Genomic DNA, 8,994 nt, shown 5'->3' with positions numbered 1-8,994 from the left:
TATGCCTCCAAGATTAAACTAAGCTCCAACCCTGCTAAAGTCATTTTTAAGATTCTGAAAGAGATTAGCACCAAAAAATCTCCTAAACTCATTCCTACGTCTGCAGCTCAATGTGAGGAACTGGCCTCCTTTTTAGTGGACAAAATTTGTGTTATATATCAATCTTTCGCCCCTCTGAACATGTCTAGCTCCATTCCCTCTATAAGGCTTAGCCCTGCCTCCTAACTGTCGGCCATTCCTGAAATCTCTTGGGAGGATTTTAACAAATTAACCATGCATATCAAGTCAGGTTCTCCGGCTGATCCTCTCAAGCCTGCCCAGTTTAGAGATTCTTCTATATGTTGCCTGGCCCGCTATATAATCCTAATAATGCCTCCTTTTTATCAGCTACTGTTCTAGCTAAATGGAAGTAGGCATGGGTCTCTCCTTTATTTAAAAAAACCTACTTTAGACCCCCTGAAGCCTGAAACCTTCAGGCCTATTTCCCCTCTACCCTGTCGCATGTTAATTCTATCCTTACCAACTTAATGAACGCCAATAACATTCTGGACGAAAAACAACATGGTGTCCGCGCAGGTCATAGTACAGAGACGGCTCTCCTGGCTATGACGGAGCACCTTCGTTCCACTCTTGACAACAGTCAAACGGCGGCAATGATCCTAATGGACCTGAGTGCCGCCTTTGACACCGTTTCCCATCAGATCTTGCTCCACCGGCTTGAAGAGGCAGGGATCACGGATATGGTGATGAATACAGGACTCAGCAAGGCCTGCGAATGCTAAAGGGTTCACCCTTCTGTACACAGAGTCCTCAGACTTACACAAGAAATTGGCACGAAACTGGAAATACAAAAACATAGTTTATTTAACCTTTAAATGTGGTACTACAGCCTACACAACACTCTACAGTATTGTACGAGGTAGCAGAAAGAACTCGGACATGCGGTTCCCTTTTATACACAAAGAAGAGGCTCATAAGTGGGCGGTTACAGCTCAAAGCATGATTTACAACCATATAAGGACATTTCTTAAACATGATCGATACATGGGTGGAGTTAACAGTTCTTGAGACCTGCCGAATGCACATTCCAATCTTCGCTAATCAGAAACAGATGTGACTCCCACTGGGCATGCGCTAGAAATGCGAAGAACTGTTTATAGCCTGTTGCTGGGCAAACTTCAGGGGTGACAATCAGTGAGGTAGGACTTGCCTCGTGGCGAGCACATGGCGATGTGTAAGATACAAGATGGACGCCAGAAAACAAAATGGAGTCTGGCCGTATTTCAAGTACGGGCGAGAAAACTAGAATAAAGACATAATAGCATGTCTTCAGCGAATGCTTAATACTATCGCTGTTTTATTTACAACAGACGACCCTTTCAGCATTTGCTGAAGACATTCGGTTTCCTTGGATAATCTAAATACTCATCGTTTATGTCGATGCTCATCATATCCGCTATCTCTCTAGTTATAGTTTTCTTATGGGTAGCTTCTGCGACAGATTGTTTATTAGGCACACAAAATGAAATGCATAGAGAACATATCATTGGACTGCATTGGACACATACACAACACGTGAATAATATGGCAACAATTATGCATAGTCCAGTGAGAACCTTCCAACCCCATGTAGAAATCAAAGTCCAAAACCACCCAGAAAAGGTCCAAGATCCATTTTCAACATGTATATCAGCTGCAATCTTATGTAATTTGTTAATGGCTTTATACACAGAAGGAGTATGATCGGGGATAAAGACACAACAGCTGCTTCCGATAATTCTACAAGCTCCACCTCTATCTGCTAACATCACATTAAGAACCATTCGGTTCTGTAACGCAACAATCCTGGTAATTTGTAACTCCTCAGTAAGATTCCCAAGGGCTGCAGCAGTTTGATTAGTAACAGCTTCCACTACTCTCGTTAATCAACGTATCTTTCTACTGTTCAGAGCAGCTCCCACAAAGAAAAACAATCCTAGGTTGAAATCTATATACTGCTGCAGACTAGTGTCAGTTTGATCAACGTCATCTACGGATAAAGTTCGTTTGAACCTATTTACAGTCACATTATTCAATAATTTCAAGTATTTGTGATATGATGCAGGTGCCAAGAATACAGGTGGCAATAAAAATGATACATAGCATACTCCAGACCATCCGGCTGGTAATCGATAATAACCTTTGTTCCCGCATACAAAATAGGTATTATGTGAGGCAAGGAAAGTACTATTATTAAGGCTATCAATATTCAATACAACAATACAATCACTAATACCTACAGGAATATGGCCTACACTTTGTACACATAAATCAGCTTGTGCTTGGGCCACTGAAATCACAAACTTCTCTTGTCCAACAGTGTCTCTAGTGTTCGTGAAAATATAAGGTGTCGATTCATTGTCCGGTCGATACTCTTCCCACTCCCATATAGTTCCGTTGGCTTGTGGATAGCCTTCTTTATTCTGATGACATTCTTTATTCAGTCTGAAAAGCAATCTTCCAACTGTAGGCTTTCTCGTAGCAAAAAGCAAAGTGTACCATGCTCTACAAGAGCCATTATGAGAAAAAGGAAGAGGCATGAACGGTGTTCCCCCTTTTTTTGGTGCACCGGCATCATCCCACATATCCAACAGTCTGTAGCATTTGTAGCAACGTGGGTATGATGCAACATCTGGATGAAAGTGTTATTCAGATATGACTGTCGATGTTTCAACTCTTGATATGGGAGGGTATAGAAAAAGTGCTCATCAGGGACTGGAGTGGAAACAACATACAGTTCACGGGCAGGAGCTTTATCCTCGACAAACCACATGACTGTGGCGATAACTGCTATAATGATAATGAACCCTACAGAACCAAAAATCTTCCTTTTATCCATTCGATCAAATGTACACAGTATCTTCCTGAAACTAAAGTGTTGTCAGAACTCTTACCCCGTAGGTAGCCGTTGTTTTCTTCACCAGCGGGCTAAGACGGGTGTCACTACACTAATGCATGGCTGATCCCCCCCTCCCTTGCCTCATTGGCTCTACGTTTCACTGACCTAGGGACCGTTCTGACAACTTCTCACACAATTACAGATTCTGTTCTTGGTCGTAGATTGTATCTTCTTGATGCAGGGTTTGTCTGGTCCGGGAAGAATTCCTCAGATTCGTCAGGTACCACAGCACTGCCTCATTCCGTAGTCAGGATATCTCGATGGTCGGTCAATATCGCAGGCTCCACCAGGTCAGGTTGTACTTTTCGGCAATGGATGGAATGGATCCAGTTTCTGTGATTGGTCACCCGCACTGCTGTTCTAGTTGCGAGGAGGACCTGTTCAGGACCGCACCATCTCGGCTCCAGACTACTCGACCTCTAGAAAGACTTCACCAGGACGAAGTCGCCAGGCCGAAGGTGGTGGCCTTCTCCTGTGGACCGGTCAGGCAGTGCTTCTCGAACCTGTTGATGAATGGAAACCAAGATATCAGTTAATTGTGCCACATAGTCATTCATTAAAACACAAAGTACATCGTACACTGAGCTCGGTTTGGGCACCCCCCTTATGTTCATGGGGCGCCCGAATACAATCTCATAGGGCGTTAAGCCCGTCCGAGAATGCGGTGCTGATCTGATAGACAATAATGCCAAAGGCAAAGCATCTGGCCAAGTCAGAGAAGTAGAAGCCTGTGTTTTCGCTATTTTTAACTTAAGCGTGCCATTGTACTTTTCCATCAATCCTGCTGACTGATGGTGGAACACTGCATGGAATTTTTGTACAATGCCTAATCCCTTCAGGACATACTTAATAACGTCCGCCACAAAATGGGGTCCCTTATCACTCCACAACAATCTGCAAACACCGAATCGAGGAAAGAATTCCTTCAACAGCACCTTAGCAGTAGTCATTGCAGTACTTTGTAGGGTATGCTTCAATCCATTTGCTGAACGCACAAACCACAACCAGGACATACTCCAGTATATTACAGCATTCCAGCTGAATATAATCCATTTGCAATACTTCAAATGGTGCAGTGGGTGTTGCAAATCCTCCTGCTGGAGTTCGTGTCCCTTTTCCTGGATTGTATTTAAGGCAAATCATGCAGGTCTGCACGACTCTCTTAGCCGTGCTAGCAATTTCTGGATGCTCCCAAACCTGCGTAAGCAATATCACAATTGCCGAAGCTCCAACATGTGCTAGTCCATGTGCCATCTGAACCATAGGTTGTACGAAGGCTGTAGGTAACTTCCACCTATCCATCTGCTTATTCCTCCAACAGCCTTCTTCATCCAATTCTCCATCTTTGGACCATTGCTCTCGTTCTTTCTCAGTCGCAGTCTTTTGTATCTCTAGTACACTTTCTCTAGCGTCGTGCCACCGCTCAGCTTGTGACTTCACAACATACATTGCAGTGGAGCCAGGCTGCATCGCAGTTTCACGTGCAACTCGATCCACAAAGGCGTTTCCTTGTCCCACTTTGTCTGTCACCTTCTTGTGCGCACTACATTTCACTATAGCTATCCTTTTAGGAGAGGTCAGTGCAGTCAAGAGATTTTGTACTAATTCTCCATACATTATCTGCGCTCCATGTGATGTCAAAAAGCCCCTTTCCTTCCAGAGCAGGCCAAAATCGTGCGCTACTCCGAAAGCATAGCGGCTCTCCGTATAGACATTAACGCATAATCCTGCACTAAGCTCACAAGCTCGTGTCAACGCTATCAGTTCTGCTGCTTGAGCTGATTTCTGCGGTATGCGTGCTGTCTCCACTATTGTGTGTAGCGTAGTGATTGCATATGCTGCGGAGGTGGTCCCATCTGGTAACTTTAAACAAGACCCATCCACCCACAGCTCTCCATCCACATCTGTAAAGGTCGTATCTTGTAAATCGATACGACCCTTTGTCTGTTCCTCAGTCACAAAGACTCATGTGTCTCTTGTGCCTCAGGCTGAGTCGCTGGAAAAGGCAACAACGTACCTGGATTCAGTGTTGTACATCTCTTCAATGTAATATGAGGAGCCAACAGCGTCAGCTCGTATCCTGTCAGACGAGCACTAGTTAAATGCTGCTTCTTTGTTTGATTCAAAAGGGCATCAACAGCATGGGGGGCCAACACTAACAACTTATGAGATAACACAATTCCTTCACTCCGCCGTATTGACACAGCTGTTGCTGCACTTGAGCGAAGACAACCAGGCAACGCTCGAGCGACAGGATCAAGCATTGCCGAGAAGTATGCACAAGGGCGCTGCTTATCACCGTGCATCTGCACTAACACTGATAACGCGCATCCATCTCTCTCATGCACATACAATGTAAAGGGCTTCGTGTAATCAGGGGTGCCTAACACTGGTGCTGAACAAAGGGCCTGACGTAATTGTTGAAAAGCATTCTCACATTCATCTGTCCAGGGAAGGGGGACTGGAGTATCCTTTGTCAAAAGGGCTAACAGTGGTTTAACTATGTATGAAAACCCTAATATCCACTGTCTACAAAAGGAGGTGAGACCCAGAAAAGCTCGAACATCTTTCTGCGTGGAGATTGCTGGTGTGTCTAAATTAGCTTGAATACGATCTGGTGTAAGTGCACGCCCCTCCTTAGACAAAGGGTGACCTAAGTAGGTTACCTTTGGTCTACAATATTGCAGTTTCTTTTTCGATACTTTGTGATTGTGCGATGCCAAAAAGGTAAGCAAAGACAACGTACACTCCTCACATTGTTCAGGGGTGTCGGCTGCCAACAAGATGTCATCGACATATTGTATAAGCACCACACCTTCAGGTAAAACAAAAGAATCCAATTGTCTTTTTAGCGCTTGCCTATAAATGCTGGGACTCTCAGTATAGCCTTGGGGAACTCTACAAAATCTGTACGATCTATTATTCAAAGTGAATTCGAAAAGATATCGGCTGTCAGGATGAATAGGGATCGAATAGAAAGCGTTCTTCAAGTCTATAACTGAGAACGTCGTTGCAGTTGGCAGGACCAAAGGAAGAAGTGTCGTAATATCAGAAACCACTGGGTATTGAGGTATCACTATCTTGTTGACCTCCCTCAAATCGATAATAAATCGATAAATCCTAGTGTCAGTGTCTTTTTTTAAAATCGGTAATATAGGACTGTTACACACATTGTATGGAACTTCTTCAACCACCCCTACTTTAATCAGATCCTGCACTATCTGTATAAGCGCCTCCTCTCCCTCCTGTGAGATTCGATACTGAGGCAGGCGCGGTAACACAGCTCCCTCCTTTACACTAATGTGCACCGGAGGAATGATCATCTGTCCCACATCAGTATCTGAAGTGGCCCACAAAGTATGAGGTAAAGAGGCCAGTGCAGCATCTTCCTTAATCATATACACCCTCTCCATTGTTGGATAATTGTCATTCAGGATAACATGTACTCCCTCAGGGGAGCACTGTATCGTAGCCCGAAAATGCTTGAGCATATCCAGGCCCACAATGTTATCAGGTGTGTTCGGGGAAAGCAGAAATGGACATGGTGCAGCAAACTGATCTACATAAAGAGCAAGAGGTTGTGATAGTGGGCTAACAGAAGGCGTTCCATCGAACCCTATTGACGTAATTGTTGAGCCAGACAGGGGATCCCTCGGAACCAATGTTTTAGACAAAGCGCTACGAGTAGCTCCTGTATCAACCAGGAACCGATCAGTAGAACCCAAAACATGTGCTGTAACATAAGGACCCCTCTGATCTACTGGCACTTCAACTGATTCCTTACCCCATTCTACGCAATCCTATGCATACTGTGAATCGTGCTGTTCAGGAGGTACATAATCAGACATTTGATATTGATTTTGTCGATCAAAAACATTAGACCAATCTCGTGGTCGCATATTAGATTCAAACCTAGCTCAATCATTCGTGTTACCCCTAGGGCCTGAAAAACCTCCTCTACCCCTCATGGATCCCTGCCCATGCTCTTGCCGCTGTGCACGTAACAATGGACACTCGTTCGCCCAATGGCCTTTCTGCCTACAGTATGCACATTGATCCCGGGCCAAATCAGTCTGGCCCAAAGAAGAACCAGGGAAATCCCGACCGCCCTTTTCATTGCCTCTACGAGGCGGCCCATACACTTGCGCTAACATAACCTTCGTTTTTAAATCTTTAGATTTCTTTTCCTCACTACCCTTCGCTTCTAATTCCTGATGCTCATAATACTGAGCCATCGTCAGGAGGGATGCTAGCGACGAAGTGGTCTAAGAGCTTTCGCTGGCTTTTAATCGAGCTGCTACTCCCGGTAATAAATTTGAAACATATTTATCAACAAAAAGATGTCGACCCGTGTCATCCGTAAGCATCTGGCTGCTAAAATCATTGAAAAGTTTCCTCAAATCGTGTAAAGAAATCTGAAACCGATTCATCTCCTTTCTGTTTACATGACGCTAGCATAGTCCAATCAATCTTTTTAGGGGGAATAAGCGTCTTTAATTTAGTCAAGATAGCAGCGGGCAGATCTAAAATCGACTTGGGTGGTTTCTGTGCAGGTTTCCTCTCCCTATCTTCATCCTCAAGATCCGCCCATTTAACCTTAAATGTCTGAAGGTCATCCACCTTTCGTATAGATCTCCACATATCTGGGGGTAATATAAGCCTGAAAAACAAGTAAATATCGGTCAGAGTCATAGTACAAGAATTCAGAGCCCCCTCAACTTCCTCATAAAAGGCTGCGGGATTCTTTCGTGGATCAGGTAACGCTGCCTTTAATGCCATAACATCTGCTCTATTCCAAGGAGTGTAAACCCAGTTATACATGAAATACCCTTGAGCATCAGGAGACCCTCTATCTGAACTAGTACCCGCTCCTTTAGGAGGAACATACAAAGGCGCCGCCTTGCGCATTAGTTTAACATGCACTGCATCGATCTTATCTGAATAAAAGATGGATGACTGCTTCCCGCCGCCACTCGGATTCGATTGCTCCTCGCCAGCTTTCCTTCTCCGCGCTTCATCCCGTAGCCGAAACATCTCATCCCGCAACGCAAATAGCCGTCGAATCGCATCAGGCACCTGGGAAGGAAGAAAAAGACCTTTACGCAATTCTTTTGAATCCGCTACCACATCATCAGGTTCGAGAACATCGGAATATTTCCGAAAAGCTGTTGTTACTTCATTAGAAACAAATTCAGTAAATTATAGTTTCTCCCTATCCTCCCACGCCTCAAGCTCTTCCAATAAATCTGTCAGGGAGACAGTATCTTTGTTAACCCGATAAGCAATCTTATGAAGATCAGTCATACGCTCGGTCGACAACATGGACCGCGTATCCACTTTCTGTCCGGACGATCTAGAATCTTGATCTCCTCCTCTTGGGGCAGACGGGCCAACATACGGGGACGGAGAGCGATCTAATAACGAAAAATCATCATCCGATTTATTAAGGACAGGATAAAGAGGCTGTCGAACAGGATATTGGCCAGATATTTGCAACCGAAATTTTTTCTCCTGTTTTTCTTCTAATTCCTTTGCTTCGTGCTTTTTCGCCTCATGTGCTTTCTCACGCTCACTCTTTCACTGCTCTTTCTCAATCAGTGCTTGCTCACCCTTCTCACGCTCTCGCACCTCTTTCACCCACATTCGTATAGACTCAAACATATCTTGTCTCACTCACCGTTTACATATACACTTCTCCACATACTCAATTTTCCGCAAATCAAACGATCCATACATAGGCCATCACAACTCAGGATCTTTTTTGGTATCCTTCCGCCACAACTTGCTGTACATTATGGGGGAAAGGCCAAATTTAACGTACATGTCCCTATTCGGCATCCCCTCCGGGGGAGCCGGCTGTGATTCTTCAAGTATCAACCGATCATTTCCAAAACAGCAGCACCACTTACGAAGTGCGCTAAAAACAGACATGTCTAAAAATAGTGCAAACTATGCAATATTATACTTAAAATGGCACTTAAAACATTGCGCCGCTCAAATCAAAAGATCAGGAGAAATATCTCCACATTGCCTGCCTATATGAGTTGCAACACATA

General features: G+C 44.4%; 1 pseudogene; it reads right to left on the bottom strand.

The window, feature by feature from the left end:
• Positions 1-1,379: 1,379 nt before the first annotated feature.
• LOC147707107 (uncharacterized) lies at positions 1,380-2,878 on the bottom strand (annotated as a pseudogene).
• Positions 2,879-8,994: the final 6,116 nt, after the last annotated feature.

Source organism: Lissotriton vulgaris, chromosome 6 (assembly GCF_964263255.1).
Source record: "Lissotriton vulgaris chromosome 6, aLisVul1.2, whole genome shotgun sequence".
Lineage (NCBI taxonomy): Eukaryota > Metazoa > Chordata > Amphibia > Caudata > Salamandridae > Lissotriton > Lissotriton vulgaris.
This window is presented reverse-complemented; position numbering and strand designations above follow the sequence as displayed.